We start from the raw sequence: 15,453 nt of genomic DNA on the forward strand, positions 1-15,453 counted from the left end.
AGTTGATTTCTTCACACCAAGCTGCTTGCCTATTGCAGATGCAGTCTTCCCAGCCTGGTGCAGGTCTACAATTTTGTTTCTGGTGTCCTTCAACAGCTCTTTGGTCTTGGCCATAGTGGAGTTTGGAGTGTGACTGTTTAAGGTTGTGGACAGGTGTCTTTTATACTGATAACAAGGTCAAACAGGTGCCATTACTACAGGTAACAAGTGGAGGACAGAGGAGCCTCTTAAAGAAGTAGTTACAGGTCTGTGAGAGCCAGACATCTTGCTTGTTTGTAGGTGACCAAATACTTATTTTCCACCATGATTTGCAAATAAATTCTTTAAAAATCAGACAATGTGATTTTCTGGATTTTTTCCCCCATTTTGTCTCTCATAGTTGAGGTATACCTATGATGAAAATTACAGGCCTCTCTCATCTTTTTAAGTGGGAGAACTTGCACAATTGGTGGCTGACTAAATACTTTTTTGCCCCACTGTACAATTTACAATAAAGTAACAGCAATTACAAATAAAACCTTAAAAACAACATATCCGAGATCATAAGCAAAGCAACCTCACAGCAGTATGGGACTCTCAAAGTCTAAAGTAATATGAATAATTGGTACAAATCCAAACTGAGAAGTTAAAATCTGATAAGATGAATTTGTTTAAAATATCTAGTCTGGTGTTTATGCATTTCTTCACATTTTTCACAAGAGCTTTCAAACACAAGCCTTGAATCTGGTAAAACAGTGGTAAAAATATTTACATAAAACATTAAAAGTATTTTAAAATCCAGAATAGCGTATGAAGTATTGATATACTTTCCCTTAAAATTTTTGTTGCTGTATCTTGATATAAGTCATTTGGACTTTAGGGAACAAGCTTCCTTCTTTTGATGCCTTCAACTCACTCAAGTCCATGTAGTTTTCTTGTCAATGTTTTTGGCAGTGGTTTGCCATTGCCTTCTTCTGAGAGAGAGTGACTGGCCCAATGTCACCCAGTTGGCTTTCATGGCTAAGGCCGGACTAGAACTCATGGTCTCCCAGCTACTAGTCCGGTGCCTTTAACTGCTACACCAAACTGACTCTGCAGTACAAAATTAGAAAGACATAAAATCATATACATGCCCAGTCTAAAGGCACTGTGAAATGATCCTTGTAATTTACAATAATATAATACTCAGATTAATAGAATTAAAATTCTAATAATCTGTTTGACATTGCTTCTTTTTTACATAATCCATCTTTATTTCAGTTAGAAGTATAAACTTTAATTCTTGGTTCATCACCTTTATTGACACCTACTATTTTGGGGATTGAATGCCTTCTTCTGAAAGCTTTGATTAAAAGAGTTTTGGGTGACTTGGCTGTCCTGCATTGATTCAAGCAAAGTCTTGTTCAAAAAGCAATACAGTGCCTTGTTACTTAAAGAGCTGATTTAAAGGATAACTTGAACAATGAAAAAACATTATAAAGTCTCTTATAGAAGGAAGAAATAAGAATATGATTTTAACCTAGCATTGTTGCTTCTGCTGTGCTAGAATTGCTGTGCTATGCTGACTATTATTTTTGTTAATAATGGCATAGAGGAATATTATATATTCTCATTTAATGTTATCATAGAATGAAATAGTTATTTTGAAAATGGTTAAAGCTGAATATGTTATAGGAAACTTAAAACAAACATTGCCTGTTGCCATTCTCAAGAATTGTTATGTCTTGCATGATCTTTTAATTAATTAATTAAAGTCATATAATAATATTACATTACAAACTTGATAGATTTAAACAAAAAATTAAATGCGCAATGACTTTTTAAAGGGTAGATATAAAAATTGGCTGAAAGAAAGTTCTAAAATATAGTGAAAGATACTTGAGAAGTTGCTGGAGAAAACTGGTTATGATTTAAGAGTTTGGAAAAAAAGTATGGCAGTGCAATGAAAAAAGTATATATTTGAAAGTATGTCTATTTTATTTTATATTTATTTCAATGGCTTTTTTTCATTTTTTTCAGTCCTTGTTCCTTTTTTAGTGATAAAATCTCATGTCCAAAAAGTTTTTGCCTGACAGCATATAAATTCAGACAGGCAGGTTCTGCAAACTCTTATTGACCAACAACCCAGTCACATGAATATTGCACAGATATATCATGTAGAGTGCATTTGATGATGTCCTTGTTGTGATTACAGAACTCACTGGCAGGCAAAAAAGGAGCAAGAGCAATTTTTTCATTGGTTTCAATGTACCTTCTGTAACTTTGGTTTTTTCCATTTTATTGGCATGGGTTTCTAAGTTTTGCACTAGACATATCAAGTGTCATACCTGACAAAAAGAAGATAAAAACAAAATTGAAGATTTAGCATTCATATTTATTTATATTAAAACAGGGTAAAATCATATTATTTTTATTTATTTTTAATTAACAGAACTTTTGGTAATAATACCATGAGGTTCTTTATGTTTTCATTACAACTGGAAAATCAGCAGTAGCTTGTTATTTTTCATTATTTTTCTTTGATATTATAGTGTATATGAAAACATAAATGCTTCCCCTTCGACTACTAAGCCTATTGGATGACCTTGAGCCAGTCATTCTCTCAACTCATCTACTAGTTCACTAAACTGTTATAAGAATAAAATGAATAAGAAATAATTATGTCTGTCACCTTGCACTCTTACACAAATATTAGTACTTAAGCATCAACATCATGTTATATTTATGTTTTATTGTTGCTATTATCCTTATTTTTTCTCAAGGATTACACTTAAGAGCTGAAATCAATTTGTATTACAAATTATTATTTGCTTATAAAAGATCCGAGCATCCAAATCAACCAATAATCATACTTTTTTTCAGTTTTCCACATGCTCCTTTGTTTCACAAACCACAACCCAATCAGCCAGATCATAATTACTAAGGCTGTGCAGTACTTTGGATTGAATTCCAAAGAACTATTTTAGAGCATGAATGTAACACTGGCCTGCAGTTCTTTAAAGCAGTTAGTTTTTTTCCAGGATCATGCAGCTGCCTTCTGTAGCTACTGTGTGACCCCAGGAAAAGGAATGACTGCTTTAAAGAGCTGCAGGCAGGTATTGTGTTTGCACTCTCCAAAAGCACATGCACTTTAATCCAAAGCACCTTTCTGGAATCTAATCCAAAATGCTACACAACCATAATACTCAGATCTCAGAGAAGTGTGGCAGTTCTCCCTTCTTTGTTAGGAGACCTCAGTCCAATACAGTTCTGATAGTTTAACTGCTAGAGATGTATTTGTGAGAGCTGAAACATTTACCATTACGGCTGAAGTTGTGTTACTGTTGCCATATTTTGTGTAAAATGCATAGGATTGCCAACATGCCTCTACAAGAATGCAGGAGTTCTTCTAAACAAATTCTCTAGTTTGTGGAATCTGTCAACATGCCAAATTATGAATGCATTCTGTATAGAGTATTGTAGAGAAAATTACAGTATTGGAAAGAAAAATCTATAGCTGATTGCAGCAGTGAATTATTCATATGTATTTTCTGTCAAGATTCAGATTGGTTAATTCTTGGAAGAGAGAAATAAGGTGGAGTTTATAATTCATTAGGACATTGTGTATTATTGTCTGGGATTATATCTCAGCATGAATTTTTAAAAACCCGCATATTACATATTGTTTAAATTATTATATTTTTAATTTAGATCATATAGGACCATGTTGAACCTGATAGATTGGTTTCCATGTTATCTCTTGAACCATAATAGAGCCAATGGAAAATTGAGATGCATCACATTTTAGGGTGATAGTTCAAGACTTATCATCAGTTTTGGCACAGGACAAGTTCAGTGATTTTTTAAGCCTATTGTTATGTGTCTGGGCATAAAGTTAAGTTATTAACTTCTTATCTGAATTCTCTTAGTTGGGTGTCCTCAACCTACCCCTTTTGTAGTTCTAAAATCACACCAAAGATCTGGCAACATTTAAATGGGTAAAAAATAACTTTAGCATGTCTGCTTTGAGATTGATAACAAACTCTACAGTTCAACCTTTAATAACTAGAGATTAGCTGGGAAACTTCAAAATGTTCTGCAATACCCGTTTCTGACAATGTACCAGCTAAATGTTAGAATATTTGTAAATCTTCTCATTATATTTAAAGTGGAAGTTTTGAACTTTTTCTTCATAAGCACTTGCTAAAGTTGTTCTTCATCCTAGAGAAAATCTATGTTGTCATTAAGAGTTAACACTGACTTGATGGCACAAAATCAAAGTTGTTCTAGTATTTTTTAAATATATAAAATTCATTTTTTGGAAAAACATGCAATATTCATTGTTTCCATAAACCCACTGAAGAGTATGAGGAATAGCTAACAGTTATATTACCAGTGTCCTAATATTTCTGATATTTAAACTATTAGTGCTTGACAATAACCCAGTTGCTTGACAGTGATCAGTTGTTAATTAACAAGCTTTCCAGGAAATTATGCAGTAAACTGACCACTGATTAGCTTTACAGTTTATTATGACTGTCTACATTTTGACAGCCATAATAGGTTCTGGAAAAGACTGTTCTTTTCATATAATAATAACCATTTAACTTCTTAGAGAAAGGAGATAATAGTACTATAGATTTATTATGCATCTTTATAACCATTTCTCAATCCTCATATAAAAGTAATTTTTCTAATGCTACACAATTGTGGTTGCTTTACAAATGTGAAGAGTTTGCTCTCTTGAATGTTTAATGAGATACAATCTCAGATCACGATTTATTTAAAAAAATTGAATTGGGCAATCTCACAGGAATGTTGAAGAGTGAATGAAACAAGGATTACAGAGCTCAAATGTGGCTTCAATAATTTAAATGAAGATATGCAGTCTTCACAAAAATAATACTTAGCTGAAAATGCTTTTTCCACTATCCAGTCCCATTTCACACTCACTTGGGAGCAGTTGTTCCTTTCATTTTTAAACTCATATGACAGTTGAGGTATGATGCTGTTGCTGCTATCAGAGTAATAACTTTTAGAAAGCTATATAGCTATCCACGATCCAGAAACTTCAGTTAGTATAAAATATAGCAGGTAGCTAGGTATTATGATCCTATTACATCATCTTCATGGGCTCCTGGTTCATTTTCTAGGCCAGTTCAGAATGCTGCTATTAATGTTATTTGCTGTCCTTGCTTAGGATCACAATATCCAAAGGGAAGCTTTAGCTCAAGCCCTATAGATTAACTGCAGCAGGTGGCTACTCATGCATAGATTTTCTTAGTAGTAATACTCCAGTTTTGAAATGTCACAATAAGGAAAATATACCTAGGGTTTGCTCTATTTTCTATTCAACACATTGGCTTTTTAATTTAAATCCTATATCAGAATTGTTTTATTGAGCAGCTGTCAATTGACTGTTGGAAGTCACTATTTTACCACGTTTTATATGTATTGTTAGTATTTTTACATCATTCAAGAACTACTGCAGTAAGGTGACTAATATCGTTTAGAAAGAAAAGAAAACACTTTGTCCATAATTTACAGCAATACTGTCTCTACTGCACAAAATCCCCAGTCACATAAATGTACTGGGAAAATGTTGAATGTAACCTAGAAGCATTTGTGAATTATTTCGATAGTAAGATTGAGAAAAAAGCATGAAGAACACTCTCAAGGATGTTGCTGCACTAGATTCTGTATATCACTTATTCATGTGCAAGCTGCTTAACTTTCCAGATTGGATTTAAAATTTGGTCAGCACTGTGAGGAAAATTATATTCTTAAGTGATATCAAAGAATCCAATTACACCAGAAATCAAAATCAAAGTACTGTACTTCTTTATGCGATAATGAGAAATCTAAATTCTCATTGGAATTTTTCAGATACTTGAAGAAAAGATGCTACTGTATATATAATAAACATAAAACATCTTTAATATATTACAGTTCTGTTACAGTATAAGTTTCAGATTCCTATCCATGCAGATATGGCAATGAATGCCAGTTTATTTCTGTTCCAGGATAATGAAAAAGTTGGAAGTGCAGCAGTATTTCTGGCCAGCCACTCTAATAATTCAGTTATCCAAAACAACTTTTTATATATTGCTCTTTTGCAGTAATTGCAGAATAGATTGTTTTCATGCATGTACAGAAAACATGAATTAGGGCATAGGGATTTGGGGGGGGGGCTTGTTTTCTTTCTGCACAAATAAAAAAAGGGGGACTTAGTAATTAAATATTTACAACATCTTTCATTAGTTCTTGTTGGAATCAGAACCGGTTTCAGGCCCCTAGTGATCACCTGAAATTACTCTAAGCATTCATTCTGAGATATATGGGAATATATAGTTTTTTAAAAGATGTCTGCCAGCATTTTATTTTCATGCCAATCTATCATCAACATGATTATATTTAAGTTTGAGATATTAAGCAATCACAGCAGATGATATTTTAAAGGAAATCAGGGCAGGAAAATATCTGGCACATATTTAACATATCACTGCATTTCTAAAATATTAAAAGGTATCTGTAGTAAATAAGTGAAATAAATGAGACCACCCCAGCATAAAACAGTACTTTTTTGTTTGCATAATCTTCGGAGACAGTTCTTGTTAAATGTGACTCAGTCTACAATATGAAATATCCTGGCTTGCAAAGTATTCACTATGTAGGGCAGACATAGACATGACAAGGTTGCCATGTTTGTTCCTGGGTCTGCTGAGGTTCACCTCAGATATGGAGAGGGGAGAGAGAAGTTCTATATTTTACAACAAAAGCAGCATACGAGAGTAGTGCTACCTATCCCTACTTTATCCTTCCCAGCTTCATTTCTCAATAGTCTACTTACTTCTAACCTCTTCTCTGGAAGGCCTAGGTAGTCCTGGTCCATATTTTTGGGACCCATGCTGCTGCTCTAATCTCATGGTATTAATCTCTTCAGAATGTGAGACATGGCTGGCATGATTAGAAATTCTTCCCACTTGGCCCAGCATTATCCTGTCACTGCCACTGGCACATCTGATACAAGCCACAAAGAGGCAAGAAATGTCAGCAACTAACTGACATTGAGAACTTCCCCAGGGGAGTTCCAAACACCTAGAGTGGGGACTGAAATCAGTTTGATTCTAAAAAGTCAGATTGATATCAGGTTTAAATCATTCCCTTCTTTGAAAGTGAAAATACAAAACTTCAGAAGCAGTTTTGAATTCTTTGTTTTCTGCAAATATAGAGAGCTAATTATTTCTGTTTACTAAGCTCATTATTTTTGACAGAATTCTTCACTTAATCAGTTCTCCCTGAAACTTGTTTGCTTTGTCATTTTAATTCTATGAAATACTTGTCACTGACTTTTAGTTAAATGTTAATAAGGTATGTATGCTCAGTCTCTTATATAAACAAACAAATAATTTTAGACTGAAAAAATAAAACAATAACAACTTTGTGAAGAAAGGTGGGACGTATTTCTAGTCAAAATGTCGTTTTCATGAGTGGTGCAAATAGCTTTGATTGCTGTAGCTTATTCACAGAATTACTTTTTATCCACATAGTTACTTTGCTAAAGATACTATGAGACAAAGGGATTGTTTTATGAATTAAGCTCCAAACAATTTACAAGCACCATCATGTCAAACCAATTCATGTTATCATAAAAATTTTCCTCTCCTTTTAAACAGTAACTCTAATACTTCCCAAGCATAGTCAACATTTCCTTAAGGTTTTTCCAATGAGGTAACACCATATTTTTGTGAGCCCCAATCTATTATTAGTGAAGTGGGAAGAAAGAAGACTTATTAGGTGTTATAGCTCTGCTTTTGTTCTATGGTGGTGGTTTTGTTCTTGTTGCAGATAAGTCAAACATGCACTGAATCCATACAATGGTGGATCTCAATTGTACAAACCAAGAAGAGAATGCTCTTGCTGGAGCGTGTTTCTCTAGAGAAGTTATGTTATTTGATTCCTGTGTCTATAATATAAGTGCTATTATACTGCAAAATGGTGAGGAATTATGGTGCTACTCGGCATAGCCAACAGAGATACCGTATTTTTCCGACTATAAGACGATACTTTTTTCTAAAATCCTTACGCTAAAAATTGAAGGGCATCTTATCCAAGGAAGTAAGCCGAGGAGAGAACCGCGGAGTTGAAAACTGCCCATACTTTGTCTCTGCAAACAGGCTTCCTCCTATTGCTAGCCTCCAATCACAAGTGAAATAGCTTGTCTCTGCAAACAGGCTTCCTCCAATCACGAGCCTTCAATCACGAGTGAAACTGCCCATACTGTCTCTGCAAACAGACTTCCTCCAATCATGAGCCTTATGTAACGGACGTCAGCTGATGCTGAACAAACCAATTGGAGGAAGTCTGTTTGCAGAGACAAGCTATCGGCAGTTTCACTTGTGATTGAATGTAATCAGTTATGCAAAAGAGCATGGAAATAGAGCTGCAGAGAGATGGTTCGGACCTCCTCCCACCGAGTGTATCAGGTCAATGTTACCTAATTACTAAATAAAAATGTGTTCTGCACTACCTTTAAAATATTGATTTCTTAATTTTGGGTTGGAAAAGTGGGGATCGTCTTGTACATGGGGGCGTCTTATTGATGGAAAAATATGGTAAATGATGGATTATATTTCAACAACATCTTAAAGGCCATTCTTTCCTTATCCCCCATCTTATACCTTGTCTTTTCTAAATGTGTACTAGGTAGGATACAAAATGCGTTGCTTGTGGTTGCATTCCTTTATTATTATTTTTTTATCATTAATTACACTGGGTTGATTTTCATTAGAATGGCAGTGCAGGAAAAGAGAGCCTTTCCTCCTTTGCATTCGTCTCAAAAAACTGCCCTCCCCAGCCAACACTCCTGTTAGCTTTGTGAATGAAACTCCTAACTTGGTGGGATTGATTTTTATTATAATTGGAATAGGAAAGCAAACAGCTAAAATGTGGCCTCCAACAAAAATCACTCACACCACAGCAATTTGTTGTTCACTACAACCAACAGGTATAGCATCACATTTCATTTGGTCACTTCTGCATGGTGCTCGGAAAATAGCTAATTATACCTCCTTATAAAGATTATTCTTTTGTAAGTTTATCCGTTATGAAAATCTACATCTTGTCAAAGTAATGGTACAGTCCATATATTGCAACAGGAATGGTACCTACAGTCTTGAATTTCCAGGGAGGGAAGGAAAATTCAGAATTTTAACTAATATGCAGTTGCCAGACAGACTTGAGACAGTCTTTTTCTCTGAGCCTTGCCTCCCTTGTAGATCTATAAGAATATAATATAGTGTTCCTCTGAGCATCTCATAAGAAGATTGGGATACAGTTACAAGATTCAAACATTACAATATTCTTTGCAGAGTTCTTAGTGAAGTTGTATTTTCTCCAAGTTACTTCATTCATTTCTTGCAGACTTCACAAGTGGACATAATATCTGCAATATTTATCATGGTATATTGAATCGGTTTAGCACAAACTCCTATGGTAAGAGAAATTGACTGTGTCACAGGTATTATTTGTCTTTCAGTTTTTTTGCACAAATAGGTGGCTTTGTAAAGAAGTTGCTGAACATATGTATGGATGGTCTAACAGTTCTGTATCAAAACTCTTAATATATTTTTTCTGTTCCCTTAATTTTAGTTATAACAATGTATATGAAATCTTATGCACACATTAATAAAAACAGCACTTTGCCAATAGAAGCATAGTTCCTAACCATTTGATAAATGAGCTCCAAATAATCCATAAGAATGATGCTGTATTTTAACTGCACATAAAGGTAAACATTTTCATAGAGACATTGAAGCCAAATAGAGCATTAAGGTGCTGGTCAGTCATTGCTATTACAAGACGCCTAGCAGTACCAGAATTTTTCTTGAGTCTTCTAGTACTGTACATTTCATATTACTCTTGGAAAACTGTCCCAAGATACTTTGTCTGTGGCAAATACCTGCTAAAATCATTCTTTTAAAGACTTAATATGGATTCAAATGTAGCTATATAAGCCCTGAAAATCACTTATGATTGCTCCATAGCTGAGGTTTAATATTTCTAAGCCACTTACTCCTGGAGTCTCTATTCCAGGAAGGACCAATACAGCCTCTAAATCCCCTCTTTTGCAGGCCCCAGAAATCCTGTTCCCAAATTTCAGCAGCAAACCGCCAGGAAACAAAGGTATACCTTTCTGTTGTCTGAGGGTAACAAAAATCTTGAGCCACCCCTCCCAAAATCCTGGGCCTACCCACTTAAATGATGTCACCATAAGATTTCTGACCCTGCTTCATGTAAAAGTTTTCATATAACCATATGGAAGCATGTGGTGATAAAATGTGAATAAATAAAATTAGCCCTGACATAGTTTATGAAGTGGTTAATAAAAATTACTGTTGGGTCATGCCCTAAAAATGTTGCCTGCCTTATTTAATCATAGATTATCTTTTTTAATCCTTGATAGTTACAGGTCAAAGGATCAGTTGTGAGAAAGCTGTAAGGCTGGTAACTCCAATCATACCATGTTCTTTTGAGAAAAAAAAGTCAGAAAGTCTTGTCAAGTTGACCTTGGGGACAAGACTGTAAGAATTTCTTTCCATTCAGTTTAAGGCTAAAGTATTCCAAGCAAGTTGTAACACATTTCTAAAGTACATTGAATATATTTTTCCTTTGTATCAATGAATCAAATAAATTGCCTTTTCTATAATGCATTCACATTGTTATATTAGACCTTATCTGATTTTTAAGTACCTTTCAAAAGATGGGATGGGAGATGGGGCACCTGGATAAGAAAAAACATTACACTTCCTTGTTCAAAGGTCAAATATAACTTTCAACCATTTATAACTTTAACAGTATTTTATTTCTGATATTTTTAAAGTACAGAGTTTAAATAATTAGTGAAATAAAATTTGGAGAGCACTGTTCTGAATAAAGTTGGCTTTTTAGCAGGTAAGACAGCTCTATCTTGGACCGAATGAACATGGATCCCAAATCAATTTATGCAAAGTGTCTATTATTGTTGCTCTTTCCTGACGATATTGGCTATACAACATACCTCTTTTATATATAGGAAAACAGCTTAGGCATCAGGTACTCAATTTGATGCAACATTTCATTTGGTAAGAGAAGGATCAGATGCCATGTTAAATTTTCATTTCGTAACCTAGCCTTTATAATGTAGCAAGTACAGTGGTACCTCGGTTCACGAACTTAATGCGTTCCATGACTCTGGTTGCGACCCGAATCAAATTTTCCCATAAGGTTCAATGTAAATACGGTTAATCCGTTCTGAACCATATGTCTATTTTTTTTAAACCACAAAAATATGAAACAAAATACAGTACGAAGAGAGAGAACGCTAACCTTGCTCGACGCGACTTCTGGCGTGGAGGACAGGAAGGCGGGTGGGGAGGCGGTTATTGCTTGGAGGGAGAGTCCCCCTCCCTACAGGAAGCCACGACCACGTGTCACGGGAGGGAAAATGGCCACGGATCCCGTTCATCACCCAATCTGGCGTTCGCGAACGGAAGCAAAATTTTGCGAACGGTGCTGTTTGTGACCCGAATTGGTCGTGAACAGAAGCGTTCGTGACCCGAGGTACCACTGTACCTAGGAACTTTTTGAAGAATGATGAGTGATATCAGAAATGAGTGACCCTCACAAAGCAGCTAGACCTGTGTGAAAAAATGCACCAACCTAAGTACTTTGTTTTGTGAATTAACTCCAGATCAGTAGGTTTTATTGATGCCGAGTGTCTTCATATAGATTGATTCTAACACACTTGCCCAAGTAACTTTCAAAAATGGGAGAAAAATAAGACATGGTACAATTTAAAGTATTCTCATCATTATTTTCCAGCTTAGATCTGGTACTTCTTACTGATTTTGGAGGCCACTCTGCCTCGGAAGAATGTTTACAACAAAAAAGTACCCTTGGCATCAGCCTAATCTTGCTAGTAAAATACATTTTTGTATTTTCCTGCCAGATGGTCTCTCAAAAATTTGAAACATCCAAATTGTTTACTGATTGCCTGGTGTAGTGATGAAGATATTGAACTAGGATTGGGGAGTAGAAAGACTCAAGGTCTTGCCCACCCTTAGCCACAGAAGCTTACTGGTAGATTTTGGATCACTCATTCTTAAAGAACCTCACAGGTTTGTAGTGAGATAAAATAGGAGGAGAGAGCCCTATGTATGCCTGAAGGAAAAACAAGATTCAAATAAATATAAGAAGCAAGGTCTTTTTACTATAAAGGTAAATTTAGCAAATCTAAAATTGCAAGGGTCTAAGTGACAGTCATAAGATCCAGGATTACTGAATTGGTAATTCATGAGTAGGATCACATTTAGAAACTAAACATTTGAACATGATGTGAACTTGTTATTTTCTTACAGCTCCAACTGGGAAGTTTGGTCAGTTGGCAGATTGGTGTGGGAAAGGGAGAGGCCTTTCATGCTCACAGCTTTCTCCCTCTTTTTTCTTCATAATGTTTATCTTTCATTTGTGTAAGGAGCAGTGGTGGAAGAAACTTATGTAATAATCTAAAAATTGAAAACTGATTTACTATCAATACAGAACACTGAAGTTCTCACTTTACAATAACATGGGCATTTTTGCCTTCACTTGAGTATTTTTAATAACTTGTACAACATTTCTTCTTTCAACTTTTAAAACCAGAAGTGTTCCAAAATTATTGTGTTATTTTTAGGGTATTTTTTTATTCACATCTATTAAAAGTGACAGCATAAATATTCTTGACTGATGTCACTAATTCTGCAAATTAAAATAAAAAATAATATATTATTTGTGCTATTAAAACACACATTTTCTGCTACTACTTTCTATGCTTTTATGTTTAATTTTGATGCATCTATTGTCAGTTTTCTCATGGAGCTTCACAAAAGAGGTGTATTCATCCAATCGGCATAGGATCACTGTCACTGAGGAGACCAATAATTCTGATGATAAATCCTGATTCAGAGCAGGAACATCTTCACTAACCCCCCTGACAATTAACCCACATCATCCAGATCATAAAAGAACAAATGGTGTATTACACCAATGTTGCACAACTTGGACATACTATGAAGGCAGAAATGGTATTTCAGCTTGACTGGTAGCATGCTGGAGTTACTCTCTTTAAATAGAAGTAGTCATTGTACAGTGGTCCTTGTTCTTCTGTCCTTATCAGTGAGCTAGATAAATATAGGTTTCACTAGATTTTTAAATAGCAGTAGGCTTAGGCATGAGCCTAAAAAGAGTTCAGAATATACCCATCATTTTGTGATGAGATGGAGAGGAGATAGTTGCTACTTTGAAACTAATGCAAATACCAGCTTTTAAAAATGTGTGGGGTTGGTTGGTTGAATTGTCCCTTGATATTGGGGATTAGAATGTCAAACTTCATTCCTCGTTCACTCCATTCATTGTGTTTGAAATGATAATGGCCCCAATGTATAGTTGTGAAGACACATAAGTTAACCTTGCTGAATACTGTCAATCTTGTCTAGAAGAAAAGCAGATAAAAAATTACAGAGTACTATAACCAGTGAATGCCAGCCTCCAAAGCAAAAGATGTAGATAGGAAATCATTTTGATTCAATTAGGATTCAGTGAGACCAATTAAACCTAACTCTCTTTTATTTACCCCATTAATTTAAAAAACCTAAGTATAACTAATTTAATTAGATTAGGTTTGAAATACATGCAAATTGTTGCAATTAATTTCATACACATTCTTTCTTCCATAATGCAAACTATTTAAAAAGTACTGTTTATCTCAGATGTTCTTGCCAGAGGGAGCCAAAAGCTAATTTTAAAAGTTTGGATATGATATATAGCACAATGTACAAAATAGAAATCCATTACATGTGATTCTTGAAAGTTTCTGAATTAGTGGGAACATCTGGAATTTTGAGTAATGGATGTTATCATGAAAGGCATGGTGGGTACAGATTTCTAAACTTGCTGTTTTGCCATTTGTCTTCAGCCTGTCATAAACACCTATTTCAAAAAATGGCAAATTGTGATGCAAAAAGATAAGTAAATTACTTTAGAACAGGAATAAAGTAGAAGTGAAATCTGAGCCTCAAACACTAATCTAGCCCTTTGAATTAATTTTTTTACCTTCTGTTAAGTAATAATTATAAAAATTTGTATGGTTTCTTCAAAACCAAAATACAGTAAATGCTTTCTCTCTATTCTATCCTAGTTTCCTAGTCCCATTTGTTCCCCTGCCTCATTGTCATCTCTAAATCTTGCTCCTTTTTAAGGCACTCTCAGTGTTACCAGTCTTTTCCTTCCCCCTGCCCCCCAACTAGTCAGGAGAACTTAAAAGCAAGAGTGTGCCTCCAGCCACTCCTAGCCTTTATTTCTTAAGAATTTCTCTGAGTCTCACGGGACCCAGAGGCATTCTGTGGAATAAAGATGGTAGACAGCATGGAGGTTAGCTCATTACTTTGAAGTCTTCCCTCACATAAAATAAATTGCGGATAATACCAAAGTACTTTGTAGACAGAACAGAAGATGCCTGTGGATATCATGTTGCTTATCCCCTCACAGGCATAAGGCTGCTCACATAATACAGAATTTACATTCAAGAATTCCCCCCCCCCTTTTTTTTTGGTATAATATAGTGAAAAACGATTTCAAGATGAAGGGAGAAGAAAAGATATTGCAAATCCTTCTTTTAGCAATCAATTTAGGTTGTTGTTATGTTTCAACACATTTTTGATGGACTTCCATTGTACATGCTTTGTAATTTGTAATAACGCATAACAATGCAGAACTGAGGAGATCTAAAGCTCTCTCATGCTATTGACTAAATGTTTTGGCATCAGAAGATGTTGAAGCTTTACAGCCTTAGTAGTTTTAAGTTAACTCTTGGCATTACTTTAAAACAATTATGCAAGATCTATCACAAGTACTTCTCTTATCTTATCTGAATTGCCATTCATCCTGTAAATGATTTAAACATACACTATTCCATTATTGTTTAAGAGAGATAGAAGAGGATTCTGTTAAATATTTGTACTGTGAGTTTAGTTGCTTTGAGTCAGTTTAGAAGTTTTGCATTAATGTGTCGTAAGCTCCCAAATGAATCACATTCCATATTTGCTGGCTTGTCTGTTCTGCATATTTTAATGGAAAATGGATAACAGATCCACAGTATTCACAGGTTTAAGTTAAATTGCAAGATAGTGGAATCTTCCCATCTCCCTTTTCTGAAAGCCAGTTTGGTCTAGTAATTAAGGCACCAGGCTAGAAAGCAGGAGACTCTGAATTCTAGTCCTGCCTTAGGCATGAAAGCTGGCTGGGTGACTTTCAGCCGGTCACTCTCTCTCAGCCCAACTCACCTCATAGGGTTGTTGTGGGGAAAATAGGAGGAGGAGGAAGGAGTATTAGGTATGTTCATCGCCTTGAGTTATTTATAAAAATAAAAAAGGCAGGATTTTAAAAAATCTTTAAAAAAGGATATATGCAGTTCATTGC

At 35.0% G+C, this 15,453-nt stretch overlaps 1 protein-coding gene across 6 annotated transcripts in view; it reads left to right on the forward strand.

Moving 5' to 3' along the window:
- The window catches only part of CEP112 (centrosomal protein 112), a 300,158-nt gene that overhangs the window by 247,353 nt on the left and 37,352 nt on the right, over positions 1 to 15,453 (forward strand). The window lies entirely within an intron of this gene.

The sequence above is a fragment of the Python bivittatus genome, unplaced genomic scaffold (assembly GCF_059951505.1).
Source record: "Python bivittatus isolate LINGU-HERP-01145 unplaced genomic scaffold, Pbiv_v1 ctg000220_np1212, whole genome shotgun sequence".
Lineage (NCBI taxonomy): Eukaryota > Metazoa > Chordata > Lepidosauria > Squamata > Pythonidae > Python > Python bivittatus.